Below are 14,651 nucleotides of genomic sequence, written 5' to 3'. Positions count from 1 at the left end.
AAGATGTCATAATGCGTGAGAGATGTTCCCTAACGATGGCATAATGTGTGAGATGTTCCCCAACAATGGCATAATGTGAGAGATGATCCCTAAAGATGTCATAATGTGTGAGAGATGTTCCCTAATGATGGCGTAATGTGTGAGAGCTGTTCTCCAACGATGGCGTAATGTGTGAGAGATGTTCCCCAACGATGGCATAATGTGTGAGAGATGTTCCCCAACGATGGCATAATGTGTGAGAGATGTTCCCCAACGATGGCATAATGTGTGAGAGATGTTCCCTAACGATGGTATAATGTGTGAGAGATCTTATTTTATTTATTTTTATTTCACCTTTATTTAACTAGGTAGGCTAGTTGAGAACAAGTTCTCATTTGCAACTGCGACCTGGCCAAGATAAACCAAAGCAGTTCGACACCTACAACAACACAGAGTTACACATGGAATAATCAAACATACAGTCAATAATACAATATAAAAAGTCTATATAAGGCATGTGCAAATGAGGTAGGATAAGGGAGGTAAGACAATAAATAGGCCATGGCGGCGAAGTAATTACAATATTGCAATTAAACACTGGAATGGTAGAATGTGCAGAAGATTCTACCAATACAGTATGGGGATGAGGTAGTTGGATGGGCTATTTACAGATGGGCTATGTACAGGTGCAGTGATCTGTGAGCTGCTCTGACAGCTTGTGCTTAAAGCTAGTGAGGGAGGTAAGAGTCTCCAGCTTCGTTCCAGTCATTGGCAGCAGAGAACTGGAAGGAGAGGCGGCCAAAGTAAGAATTGGCTTTGGGGGTGACCAGTGAGATATACCTGCTGGAGCGCGTGCTACGGGTGGGTGCTGCTATGGTGACCAGTGAGCTGAGATAAGGCGGGGCTTTACCTAGCAGAGACTTGTAGATGACCTGGAGCCAGTGGCGACGAGTATGAAGCGAGGGCCAGCCAACGAGAGCGTACAGGTTGCAGTGGTGGGTAGTATGTGTGTTACGGGATTTTTGTGAATAATGACTAAAATATGTATACATTTGACTTAGAATCATAACTAAACAGAATACTACTATGTTACTGTATGGATGAATGAACCTATGAATCATAATGCTGAATATAATGTGTTCCTTGTTAGAAAGAAATCAAATCAAATCAAATTTTATTAGTCACATACACATGGTTAGCAGATGTTAATGCGAGTGTAGCGAAATGCTTGTGCTTCTAGTTCCGACAATGCAGTAATAACCAACAAGTAATCTAACCTAACAATTCCACAACTACTACCTTAAACACACACACAAGTGTAAAGGGATGAAGATATGTACATAAAGATATATGAATGAGTGGTGGTACAGAACGGCATGGCAAGATGCAGTAGATGGTATAGAGTACGGTATATACATATGAGATGAGTACTGTAGGGTATGTAAACATAAAGTGGCATAGTTTAAAGTGGCTAGTGGTACATGTATTACATAAAGATGGCAAGATGCAGTAGATGATATAGAGTACAGTATATACATATGAGATGGGTAATGTAGGGTATGTAAACATTATATTAAGTGGCATTGTTTAAAGTGGCTAGTGGTACATTTTTACATAATTTCCATCAATTCCCATTTTTAAAGTGGCTGGAGTTGAGTCAGTATGTTGGCAGCGGCCGCTAAATGTTAGTGGTGGCTGTTTAACAGTCTGATGGCCTTGAGATAGAAGCTGTTTTTCAGTCTCTCGGTCCCTGCTTTGATGCACCTGTACTGACCTCGCCTTCTGGATGATAGCGGGGTGAACAGGCAGTGGCTTGTGTGGTTGTTGTCCTTGATGATCTTTATGGCCTTCCTGTGACATCGGGTGGTGTAGGTGTCCTGGAGGGCAGGTAGTTTGCCCCCGGTGATGCGTTCTGCAGACCTCACTACCCTCTGGAGAGCCTTACGGTTGTGGGCGGAGCAGTTGCCGTACCAGGCGGTGATACAGCCCGACAGGATGCTCTCGATTGTGCATCTGTAGAAGTTTGTGAGTGCTTTTGGTGACAAGCCGAATTTCTTCAGCCTCCTGAGGTTGAAGAGGCGCTGCTGCGCCTTCTTCACAACGCTGTCTGTGTGGGTGGACCAATTCAGTTTGTCCGTGATGTGTACACCGAGGAACTTAAAACTTTCCACCTTCTCCACTACTGACCCGTCGATGTGGATAGGGGGGTGCTCCCTCTGCTGTTTCCTGAAGTCCACAATCATCTCCTTTGTTTTGTTGACGTTGAGTGTGAGGTTATTTTCCTGACACCACACTCCGAGGGCCCTCACCTCCTCCCTGTAGGCCGTCTCGTCGTTGTTGGTAATCAATGGAGAATGGAGTTATCTTCAGACAGGCTGGAATGATGTGTTCCTTACAGGAAATTCTGTCTCTACCCAGGGAGGGGAGAGACCTTGGGTTGGTTGCAGATTGTTTAACAGGTGGCAGACAGTAATGTGAGAACGCTAACTGTACTACCATTGTATCCGAGAGGAGGAAGGACATTTTAAAACCTATGACGTCATCTTTATTATATAACCTGATGTAAATTGTACTATGATCAGTACTCTCGAGAATAAACGCTATTGATTGATTGATTTTGAGACTGGTTTCTGTCCATTTAATGCTGATAAGTATCTTACAAATTCTTATGTATGGGCAGAGTGTTTTAATTGAATTGGTTGATAAACATTTAGGAATTAAATTCCTTTAACAATGTGGGGCTTTGGTGACAAAATGGATGGCACTGTGATAGACTGCATCCAACTTGTTGAGTAGAGTGTTGGAGGCTATTTTGAAAATGACATTGCCGAAGTCGAGGATGGTCAGTTTTACGAGAATTTGATGTTAATTGACATGCATAATGTGATGTCTACAAACCAAAACACAGAGTAAACCTTGCTGAAAAAAACAGTTGAACAACAAAGTATGTTAGCAATGTCTTCATTGTAATTGAATATCATTGCCGTTCAACTACAAAACAAAGTGCTGTGCGTATTGGAGAGTTTCTCTATATCTCTCACACATTATGACATCGTTAGGTAACATCTCTCACACATTATGACATCGTTAGGTAACATCTCTCACACATTATGACATCGTTAGGGGACATCGTTAGGGAACATCTCTCACACATTATGACATCGTTAGGGAACATCTCTCACACATTATGACATTGTTAGGGATCATCTCCCACACATTATGACATCGTTAGGGATCATCTCCCACACATTATGCCATCGTTAGGGATCATCTCCCACACATTATGACATCGTTAGGGAACATTTCTCCCACATTATGACATCGTTAGGGGACATCGTTAGGGGACATCGTTAGGGAACATCGTTAGGGAACATCTCTCACACATTATGACATCGTTAGGGATCATCTCTCACACATTATGACATTGTTAGGGATCATCTCTGACACATTATGCCATCGTTAGGGGACATCGTTAGGGAACATCTCTCACACATTATGACATCGTTAGGGAACATCTCTCACACATTATGCCATCGTTGGGGAACATCTCTCACACATTATGCCATCGTTGGGGAACATCTCTCACACATTATGCCATCGTTGGAGAACAGCTCTCACACATTACCCCATCATTAGGGAACATCTCTCACACATTATGACATCTTTAGGGATCATCTCTCACATTATGCCATTGTTGGGGAACATCTCTCACATTATGCCATCGTTGGAGAACATCTCTCACACATTACGCCATCATTAGGGAACATCTCTCACACATTATGACATCTTTAGGGATCATCTCTCACATTATGCCATTGTTGGGGAACATCTCACACATTATGCCATCGTTAGGGAACATCTCTCACGCATTATGACATCTTTAGGGATCATCTCTCACATTATGCCATCGTTGGGGATCATCTCTCACACATTACGCCATCATTAGGGAACATATCTCACACATTATGCCATCGTTGGGGATCATCTCACACATGCCATCGTTAGGGAACATCTCTCACACATTATGCCATCGTTGGAGAACATCTCTCACACATTACGCCATCATTAGGGAACATATCTCACACATTATGACATCGTTAGGGATCATCTCTCACGCATTATGACATCTTTAGGGAACATCTCTCACGCATTATGATATCGTTAGGGATCATCATTCACACATTATGACATCGTTGGGGAACATCTCTCACACATTAAGCCATCGTTAGGGATCATCTCTCACACATTAAGCCATCGTTAGGAATCATCTCTCACACATTATGACATCGTTAGGAATCATCACACATTATGACATCGTTGGAGAACAGCTCTCACACATTATGACATTGTTAGGGAACATAATGAAGGAATAGAAAAAGTGAAAACATGTAGGCTACTCACCAACTGAAGAGGTCAACTTGATAAACAGCAGCATTTTTATGGGTTTCCCAACCTTTCAGTTCCACAGAACGGAAGCACAACCTTACCGCCTACATAATACTCCAATGTCAGGTCGAAATACCATCTCTGAAGTGCAGCACTGGCAAGAAATCCTGTGTGTATTTTAACCCCAAATGCAAAACATGAACATCCACCCTGTTTCAGCAATAGTTCTCTCTCTCTGCCAACAAATACTTTCACCATGAGGAAATTAGTTTCAACCAACCCAGCAAGATTTCCCTCTGACAATCCTTGTAATGTATATAAATAAAGCAAAGTCTAAGATGAAAGTTGAATGTATTGGTTTTGAGGATTTTCTCTCACCGGTTATTGTGTGAAATTTAATCTGACACTTGATTCCCTAGGCTCGTGATTGATTGACAGCTTTGGACAGTTGTGCCAAGGGGCCAAATTGCATTAGGGGATGTTTTGATAGACGCTATACCGTCAACTTCTCAGGTTATCACCATAACATGAGAAATCTGAAAAACAAACATCATACAAGGCGGCCCCAAGGAAAAACTCTGAGGATTACCAGATGTGTCCAGACACAAGAACCAGAGAAAACCCATCAAATTCTCCCCGCTGGAAGAAGAGGGTGAAGCACTGTGTTGGCAATGCTTCACAGAATAAAACCACAATGTCAACTAAATAAAACACACTATAAAATTGTGATTAAGCCCTCAAACGAATTGGCATGCAAAGAAACAGCTAATGTATAACTATTCCAGAGATGGGGACCATTGAACAATGACATGTGTGGTTTGTGAATCAGAAGATCGAAGATGATGCATGTAGAGGTGTCTCTCTCCCCCTGTCCTGTTGTCTCTCCCCCTGTCCTGTTGTCTCTCTCCCTGTCCTCTTGTCTCTCCCCCTGTCCTGTTGTCTCTCTCCCCCTGTCCTGTTGTTTCTCTCCCCCTGTCCTGTTGTCTCTCTCCCCCTGTCCTGTTGTCTCTCCCCCTGTCCTGTTGTCTCTCCCCCTGTCCTGTTGTCTCTCTCCCCCTGTCCTGTTGTCTCTCTCCCCCTGTCCTGTTGTCTCTCTCCCCCTGTCCTGTTGTCTCTCTCCCCCTGTCCTGTTGTCTCTCTCCCCCTGTCCTGTTGTCTCTCCCCCTGTCCTGTTGTCTCTCTCCCCCTGTCCTGTTGTCTCTCTCCCCCTGTCCTGTTGTCTCTCTCCCCCCTGTCCTGTTGTCTCTCTCCCCCTGTCCTGTTGTCTCTCTCCCCTGTCCTGTTGTCTCTCCCCCTGTCCTGTTGTCTCTCCCCCTGTCCTGTTGTCTCTCCCCCTGTCCTGTTGTCTCTCTCCCACGTCCTGTTGTCTCTCCCCCTGTCCTGTTGTCTCTCCCCCTGTCCTGTTGTCTCTCTCCCACGTCCTGTTGCAGGTTCCACTGATGAGACAAGCACAAACCCATACCAGACATTGGCCAAGTGAAGTATTTTTGCCGCAACTATTTGTCTGCAGTGCTTGGCACTTCTTAGGTACTAAAAGTGTTAGCCAATTTATTTTCTTTACACAGCACTTACATCACCTATACTTTCAGTGATATATTACATTTTCAGTGCGTACTGAGATAAAATAATTCACAAACAGAATGGGAATATATAAAATTATTTATTTCACCAATTGTCACTAACGGTGAATGTACACTAGATAGCAGTAAATTGCCACGTGCGGCTTAGGCCGCCCATTGTGACTCGCTTGTGGGCGTGCTGGTCAGCATGTTCGATTGTGTCAAGAATTCAGCATAGCAAGTTTGTATGAAGGTTTGGTTATTAAATGGGTACATAGTTCAATAGTAATATCCTCTAAAACGCTCTGGTGACAAACAAACTTTGCTGCCCTGTTTCCAGTTGTCCACATGCCTAGGAGAACCTATTCAAGTAAGTCAATCCATTTCGAAAATGTAAAACAATGATGTATTATTATCTAACTACCTACAGTGCAGGCTAACTCAAATGAGCTGCTAAATGTGATAGCTAGCTAGCCAACTAGCTATCTAGCAAACTCCACATACTGTATAGATAGCTTTAACTAAGTGAATGAAATATAAGTCTGCTTCTCTGCAGGATGTTTCAAGGATGGGGTCCAACAACGCAGCAAGAGGCAATCCGTGTGCGGGAGATCTTCCCCTCCTACTTCTTCGAAGAGGGCGCTGTTCCCTGGCAACACCATAGACTACACTATGCACAACCAAAGGCTCTTTTTAAGATTCATTCACATTGCAATAAGAGTATTCCAAATCAAAGTTTATTTGTCACGTGCGCCGAATACAACAGGTGTAGGTAGACCTTGTCAAACTGCTTTGCTTCATTCTTGTCCAGGTCGCAGTTGTAAATGAGAACTTGTTCTCAACTAGCCTACCTGGTTAAATAAAGGTTAAATAAAAATAAAAACTTTTTTTTAAATTGTGCAGCTGAGTAAATTAGCCATACACTGTCTCATGAATATTTGTGAATCTCTGTTTTGGTCAGCGAACCTCTGGCTGATGACAGCAGTGTAATGCATCGGTGCTGATGATCTCTACAACCACAGCTTTCCAACTGATCATTTCTAAATGCCTCCCTTATCTTTTCAGCTACCATCATGCTCCAACTGTCTCTCATGGTGTGCTTGCTATCCACCACCATCACTACCTCCCAGTCCCAGATCCAGACTACACACCCCTTGTACAAGAAGGGCCACAACATCACCATCCATTCCTCCCAGCTGGTGTGTAGTCTACCCGGACATCAGGCCCGGTGGAACCCAGGGGCCCCTGGATCTCAAGGGACTATGGGTCCCATGGTTACCCCAGGGAAGGATGGCCTGGATGGGGGAATGGAGAGAAGGGTGGCAGATGTAGGCAGGGATGGAGAGAAGGAGGAGAGCGGTGACTGAGGTTCGCAGGGATGGAGAGAAGGGGGAGAAGGGTGGCATATGTAGGCAGAGAGGGGGAGAGGGGTGACTGAGGAAAGCAGATATGGATAGAAGGATGACAGATAGGTAAGGAGAGAAGGGGGAGGGGTGACAGAGGTAAGAAGCCTAATGGATGCATCCAGGTAGTAGCCTGGACTAGGTCTGAAACCGAGTACTGTAGGACAACTCAAGGCTGAGTTAGTTAGCCCATTGAGCTGAAGCCTATAGTATAGGTATTACCTGTTAGTCCACTACCACTCTTGTAGTCCTTGATATTAATTCCTGTGTTAGCTTTAATGTTGTGTTCCTATGCAGTACACTGTATTGTGAGCTGTCTGGTGTGACTATATGAATGTGAATTAGCCAGTCCCTGTCTCTGTCTGATCTTCAGGTGAACAGAGCAGGCCCGGGAAACAATGTAAACTCCGGTTAAAGGGCGTGGTAGGCAGGCATGGACCCCGAGGGCTGAAGGGCCCGCGTGGGGCCCCAAGTTTGGCCGGACTGGGGGGCACCAAGGGGGAGACGGGTGAGACAGGCTCCTGTGGGGATGTAACTGCGGCACCAACTCAGCCCGCTCTGCCTTCTCCTATAAAGCGTCTCCCGATCCAGTTCAAACAGATTCTACTGAACGAGGGGGAACAACTACAACGCCACAACTGGGAAGTTTGTCTGCTCTGTCCCGGGAGTCTACTACTTCACTTATGACCTCACACTGGGAAGTTTGTCTGCTCTGTCCCGGGAGTCTACTACTTCACTTATGATGTCACACTGGGAAGTTTGTCTGCTCTGTCCCGGGAGTCTACTACTTCACTTATGACCTCACACTGGGAAGTTTGTCTGCTCTGTCCCGGGAGTCTACTACGTCACTTATGATGTCACACTGGGAAGTTTGTCTGCTCTGTTCCGGGAGTCTACTACGTCACTTATGATGTCACACTGGGAAGTTTGTCTGCTCTGTCCCGGGAGTCTACTACTTCACTTATGACCTCACACTGGGAAGTTTGTCTGCTCTGTCCCGGGAGTCTACTACTTCACTTATGACGTCACACTGGCCAACAAGCACTTGGCGATCGGGCTGGTGCACAACGGGCAGTACAAGATCGAGGCGTTTGATGCCAAAACTGGGATCCAGCGTCCGGTTCCACGTTTCTCTGGTTAGAGCGTCAAGACCAGGTTTGGCTGCAGATCTTCTACTCTGAACAGAAGGGGCTATTCTATGACCCGTTCTGGACAGATAGTCCGTTTACTGGGTTCCTGATCTATGCAGACCAGAAGTATCTGAACCTGATGGACAAGAAGACCAATGAGGATTCATCACCTTCATCCTGATGGGTTGAAATACAATGGCACCTGCTTTTGCTTCCTTGTCCATTTGGGAAGAAAATTCTGCCTGTTATCATTGCAATTATAGTTCAGCCTATTTATACTCAGTGTTGGTCAATAATAAAAATGTTCTCTAAAAAATTTAATTGTAATAGGCCTACTGTATTATCGTTCCACATTATTGAAAAAGCTATGCCCTATATTGACACCAGGTAACACTGAGTTGTCTGTTGCCCAGCTAGTACTCATTGCTTAGTATTTATACTGAACAAAAATATAAATGCAACATGTAAAGTGTTGGTCCCATATTTCATGAGCTGAAATAAAAGATCCCAGAAATTTTCCATACACACAAAAAAGTTTTTTTCTTTCAAATCTTGTGCATAAATTTGTTTACATCCTTGTTAGTGAGCATTTATACTTTGCCAAGATAATCCATCCACCTGACAGGTGTGGCATATCAAGAAGCTGATTAAACAGTACGATGGTTTCACAGGTGCACCTTGTGCTGGGGACATTAAAAAGTCCACTTTAAAATGTGCTGTTTTGTCACACAACACAAGGCCACAGATGTCTTAAGTTTTGATTGAGCGTGTAATTGGCATGCTGACTGCAGGAATGTCCACCAGAGCTGTTGCCAGAGAATTGTATGTTCATTTCCCTACCAGTCAGACAACATTCCACAGGCCACAATCAACAGCCTGATATACTCGAAAGGAGAATGTGCATGAGGCAAATGGTGGTCACACCAGATACTGACTGGTTTTCTGATCCACACCCCTACTTTTTTTTTAAAGGTATCTGTGACCAACTGATGCATATCTGTATTTCCAGTCATATGTAATCCATAGATAAGGGCCTAATGAATTTATTTCAATTGACTGATTTCCTTATATAAAGTGTAACTCAGTAAAGTCTTTGAATTTGTTTCATGTTGCGTTTATTTTTGTTCAGTGTATAAAAAGAATTGCATTGCATTCTATTTTTTCTTAAAACTGCGTTGACGGTTCAGGGCTTGTAAGTAAGCATTTCACTGTAAGGTCTACCTACACCTGTTGTATTCGATGCATGTGACAAATAAAATTAGATTTGATTTTGTTATGGGTGATTGGAGGGAAAATGAGTGAAAGGATTTTATTTTCACATTATTCACATTATTTTTTGGGGTGCTGTTTATATTCAGCAATAATATGTTCCTACATGCAACTTTTCTTCTTATTTTTCCTATTTGCAACTATCCCTCTCTGTCTAAATTAAACGAGAATGCACTAACCGTGTTAGATGTCATTAAAAATATATATTTTGTGTTATAAATCTTATTATAGTACATTTGTGCTAAAGGACAACGTTTTTTACACACATGCCACTTGAGAAAGTTAATAAAGGGATTTGCAATAAAAACTTGATTTATAATCATCTCTACAGCGCTATCCGTTTCTAAAATGCCAGTGTTTGAGAGACAAGTTTAGTTTAATTGAAATCAATTAGAGAATGAGTTATTGCCGTAATTAGCCCATTTCGGTCACGTGTTTTTGGACTACATTTCCCATCTCACACTCCGTCTTTCGCGTACGCAAATTCACTAGCTCCTCACCGACCGCAACAGCAGCTGGAGAAGCTAACCACTTCGTTGAACGAGTATCCGTGGAAAAATCTTTGTGAAAGTGTAAACAGACGAGATAACAGCTGAATTAAACGGTTCTGAAGCGTTGTTACTTTGTCAACTGAATAACTGAAACAGTCGTCGCTTTTCGTCGGTACCGAGGATAATACAAAACTTCCCAAAGAGGAATTCTTCATTCAGGATGTCGGAGTGAAACAAAGAGGTCTGGGAGCATTCCTGTCAGATAGGGTGAGCGGCACATGCGATCTTGGACATTTAGCGAATCTAAAAGTTTACTAAATGTGTGTATCAATGATTTAATGCTGTCAATAGTCAGGTGTGATCTTTGTTTAAGTTTAAGGTATAGGACTATAAATAATAGTATTAGAACCGCAAGAGTGGTCTACTTTTCTGTTAAAAAAACACTCGTGGTGTTGACACCGCTAAATGAGCGAGAGAGAAAGTCCTGACAAATGTTCACATTATCAACGTATTGTTTTTCTCATAACAGATTTGTGACATTGTAGCACTTTTATTGTTAGGCCTACAAAAAAGTTATTTTATTACCCCAGCGCTACAATTGCCATTTAGTTTTTTTTCTTCTCAATTTTAAGGCATTTACATCACACCCACTTGCATGGGGAATGTATTGCAGTTCAGTACCATAGCCCAATATTGGACCAAAGGAGCTTAACGTTACTCCTTAGTTCAAGGACCTTACATACTCTGTTTAAAGGGCGAATTGGCTCTGAACGACAACTGGCAAATATTCCCATCTAAACGTGAAGCGATTTTCAATTGATATATGGTTCTAGAAAAACATCAAATTTAACAAATGCAAAATGCACTGTTTAAACCGGTTTTAACACAGTTGTTACAGCCAACAGTATTTTTCAGTGACAGGTTTGTGACGTCTGTCTTCCAGTTACACACAGGTTCGGAGACTCGGAAAGTTATTTTATTTTAGCACCGTCTGTTTTCCGTAAACAAGCGCTGTAACATGGACATATTGCTGTGTGGGAACCCTAACCCTATAAAAGTGTATCAATGTAACTTTTTTTATTTTTATTATTTCTCGCAAATTTGAAAGATTTTAAAGTGCTTATGCTTCCAAAACGTGTTAATGTTCAGACCGAGCGTCACGGCTCTTAACATACAACCTCTGATAAATGGCTCTTAGGTGGAATGTAATGGAACTGAGTCATGAATGATCAAGGGCGATGCAGTGCCAGTGACCAATGTTTACTGTACACATGGTCATGGAGGAAATTAACTCACATTTTTAAGCTTACAAAAGAGCAGCTCACAAATTTGAATAGTTTCCCAGAATTTTGCATTTGAAACATTTCGAAAGGCTATTGGATGTGTTTTTTAACTTATTTTAAAACTCAAAGGCTGATCTTTAACTGCAATTGATTTAAACTGATTGCTTAATTAATATCAAAGACATGTTTCACTTTGCTCCCATAACCCATTAATCTCTACAATGCGATTTAAAAATATATATATATATATATTATAAAAATAAATCGTAGTGCAAATTAATAGAAAGGATACAATGTTTTTTCCCCTTGAAATAAACACTTATTTTATTTGCTGGGACTTCATCTCTCTTATAAAATAGATTTTTATTCACCAGTATGAATATAGGATATTACCACTTATTCTATAAGTCCTTGTCCTTTTGATATCAAATACCGTAAGTTGTGATAAGACACCATAACGTGCGGCGTACAGCCATGATGTCTCTTGACTTAGCCCACATTGCTGTGTGTCTGCAGGGTTGAACTTCATCCTTGTGGCCTTCTCTGAATGGGAAAGATGGAAAGGGAGTTACAATGGTGGAAAGGACAGCTAGCAGGGGATATCCATCAGTCCCTTCGCATCAAGGTAAGACCAGCCAGTCATAGAATCAGAATGAATAGACTATAGAATCAGAATGAATAGAATTCTGAATTTTAATTCTATGAATCCAGGTCTCTGGGTCTCCTTGGTTCATTCCCGGAGTTCCACTTTCCTCATCACCACGTGATCAGAATCTCAACTGCATGGTGAAATGTGTATTATGGGGTTGTTCTCAATGCCAGGGAGAAAGCTTTGAGTCTGGTGGCATGCAGTTCACCTGTGCTTAAATGCATCTTAACCTGAAAAAGAAAGCATTCGCGTGAAACTGAAAGCGCGAACCACTGCTTTTAACCAGGGCAAGGTGACCGGAAGCATGACCGAATACAAACAGTGTAGCTATTCTCTCCGCAAGGCAATCAAACAGGCTAAGTCCCAGTACAGAGACAAAATCGAGTCGCAATTCAACAGCTCAGACACAAGAGGTATGTGGCAGGGTCTACAGTCAATCACGGATTACAAAAAGAAAACCAGCCCCGTCGCGGACCAGGATGTCTTGCTCCCAGACAGGCTAAACAACTTTTTTGCCCGCTTTGAGGACAATACAGTGCCACTGACACGGCCCCCTACCAAAACCTGCGGGCTCTCCTTCACTGCAGCCGAGGTGAGTAAAACATTTAAACGTGTTAACCCTCGCAAGGCTGCAGGCCCAGACGGCATTCCCAGCCGCGTCCTCAGAGCATGCGCAGACCAGCTGGCTGGTGTGTTTACGGACATATTCAATCAATCCTTATCCCAGTCTGCTGTTCCCACATGCTTCAAGAGGGCCACCATTGTTCCTGTTCCCAAGAAAGCTAAGGTAACTGAGCTAAACGACTACCGCCCCGTAGCACTCACTTCCGTCATCATGAAGTGCTTTGAGAGACTAGTCAAGGACCATATCACCTCCACCCTACCGGACACCCTAGACCCACTCCAATTTGCTTACCGACCCAATAGGTCCACAGACGACGCAATCGCAACCACACTGCACACTGCCCTAACCCATCTGGACAAGAGGAATACCCATGTGAGAATGCTGTTCATCGATTACAGCTCAGCATTCAACACCATAGTACCCTCCAAACTCGTCATCAAGCTCGAGACCCTGGGTCTCGACCCCGCCCTGTGCAACTGGGTCCTGGACTTCCTGACGGGCCGCCCCCAGGTGGTGAGGGTAGGTAACAACATCTCCACCCCGCTGATCCTCAACACTGGGGCCCCACAAGGGTGCGTTCTGAGCCCTCTCCTGTACTCCCTGTTCACCCACGACTGCGTGGCCATGCACGCCTCCAACTCAATCATCAAGTTTGCGGATGACACTACAGTGGTAGGCTTGATTACCAACAACGACGAGACGGCCTACAGGGAGGAGGTGAGGGCCCTCGGAGTGTGGTGTCAGGAAAATAACCTCACACTCAACGTCAACAAAACAAAGGAGATGATTGTGGACTTCAGGAAACAGCAGAGGGAGCACCCCCCTATCCACATCGACGGGTCAGTAGTGGAGAAGGTGGAAAGTTTTAAGTTCCTCGGTGTACACATCACGGACAAACTGAATTGGTCCACCCACACAGACAGCGTTGTGAAGAAGGCGCAGCAGCGCCTCTTCAACCTCAGGAGGCTGAAGAAATTCGGCTTGTCACCAAAAGCACTCACAAACTTCTACAGATGCACAATCGAGAGCATCCTGTCGGGCTGTATCACCGCCTGGTACGGCAACTGCTCCGCCCACAACCGTAAGGCTCTCCAGAGGGTAGTGAGGTCTGCAGAACGCATCACCGGGGGCAAACTACCTGCCCTCCAGGACACCTACACCACCCGATGTCACAGGAAGGCCATAAAGATCATCAAGGACAACAACCACCCAAGCCACTGCCTGTTCACCCCGCTATCATCCAGAAGGCGAGGTCAGTACAGGTGCATCAAAGCAGGGACCGAGAGACTGAAAAACAGCTTCTATCTCAAGGCCATCAGACTGTTAAACAGCCACCACTAACATTTAGCGGCCGCTGCCAACATACTGACTCAACTCCAGCCACTTTAAAAATGGGAATTGATGGAAATTATGTAAAAATGTACCACTAGCCACTTTAAACAATGCCACTTAATATAATGTTTACATACCCTACATTACCCATCTCATATGTATATACTGTACTCTATATCATCTACTGCATCTTGCCATCTTTATGTAATACATGTACCACTAGCCACTTTAAACTATGCCACTTTATGTTTACATACCCTACAGTACTCATCTCATATGTATATACCGTACTCTATACCATCTACTGCATCTGCCATGCCGTTCTGTACCACCACTCATTCATATATCTTTATGTACATATTCTTTATCCCTTTACACGTGTGTGTGTGTAAGGTAGTAGTTGTGGAATTGTTAGGTTAGATTACTTGTTGGTTATTACTGCATTGTCGGAACTAGAAGCACAAGCATTTCGCTACACTCGCATTAACATCTGCTAACCATGTGTATGTGACTAATAAAATTTGATTTGATTTGATTTGATAATC

General features: G+C 43.4%; 1 long non-coding RNA gene and 1 pseudogene across 1 annotated transcript; both read left to right on the top strand.

Moving 5' to 3' along the window:
- Positions 1 to 6,152: 6,152 nt before the first annotated feature.
- On the top strand, positions 6,153 to 9,559 carry LOC139574777 (complement C1q tumor necrosis factor-related protein 2-like; annotated as a pseudogene).
- A 651-nt stretch (positions 9,560 to 10,210) lies between these two features.
- On the top strand, positions 10,211 to 12,349 carry LOC139572537 (uncharacterized). The gene is made up of 3 exons (XR_011674457.1): positions 10,211 to 10,484; positions 12,017 to 12,125; positions 12,212 to 12,349. It is a non-coding gene; the product is annotated as an uncharacterized lncRNA (long non-coding RNA).
- Positions 12,350 to 14,651: the final 2,302 nt, after the last annotated feature.

Source organism: Salvelinus alpinus, chromosome 4, assembly GCF_045679555.1.
Source record: "Salvelinus alpinus chromosome 4, SLU_Salpinus.1, whole genome shotgun sequence".
Taxonomy (NCBI): Eukaryota; Metazoa; Chordata; class Actinopteri; order Salmoniformes; family Salmonidae; genus Salvelinus; species Salvelinus alpinus.
The sequence above is the reverse complement of the archived record's forward strand: the minus strand, read 5'-3'. Positions and strand labels throughout refer to the sequence as shown.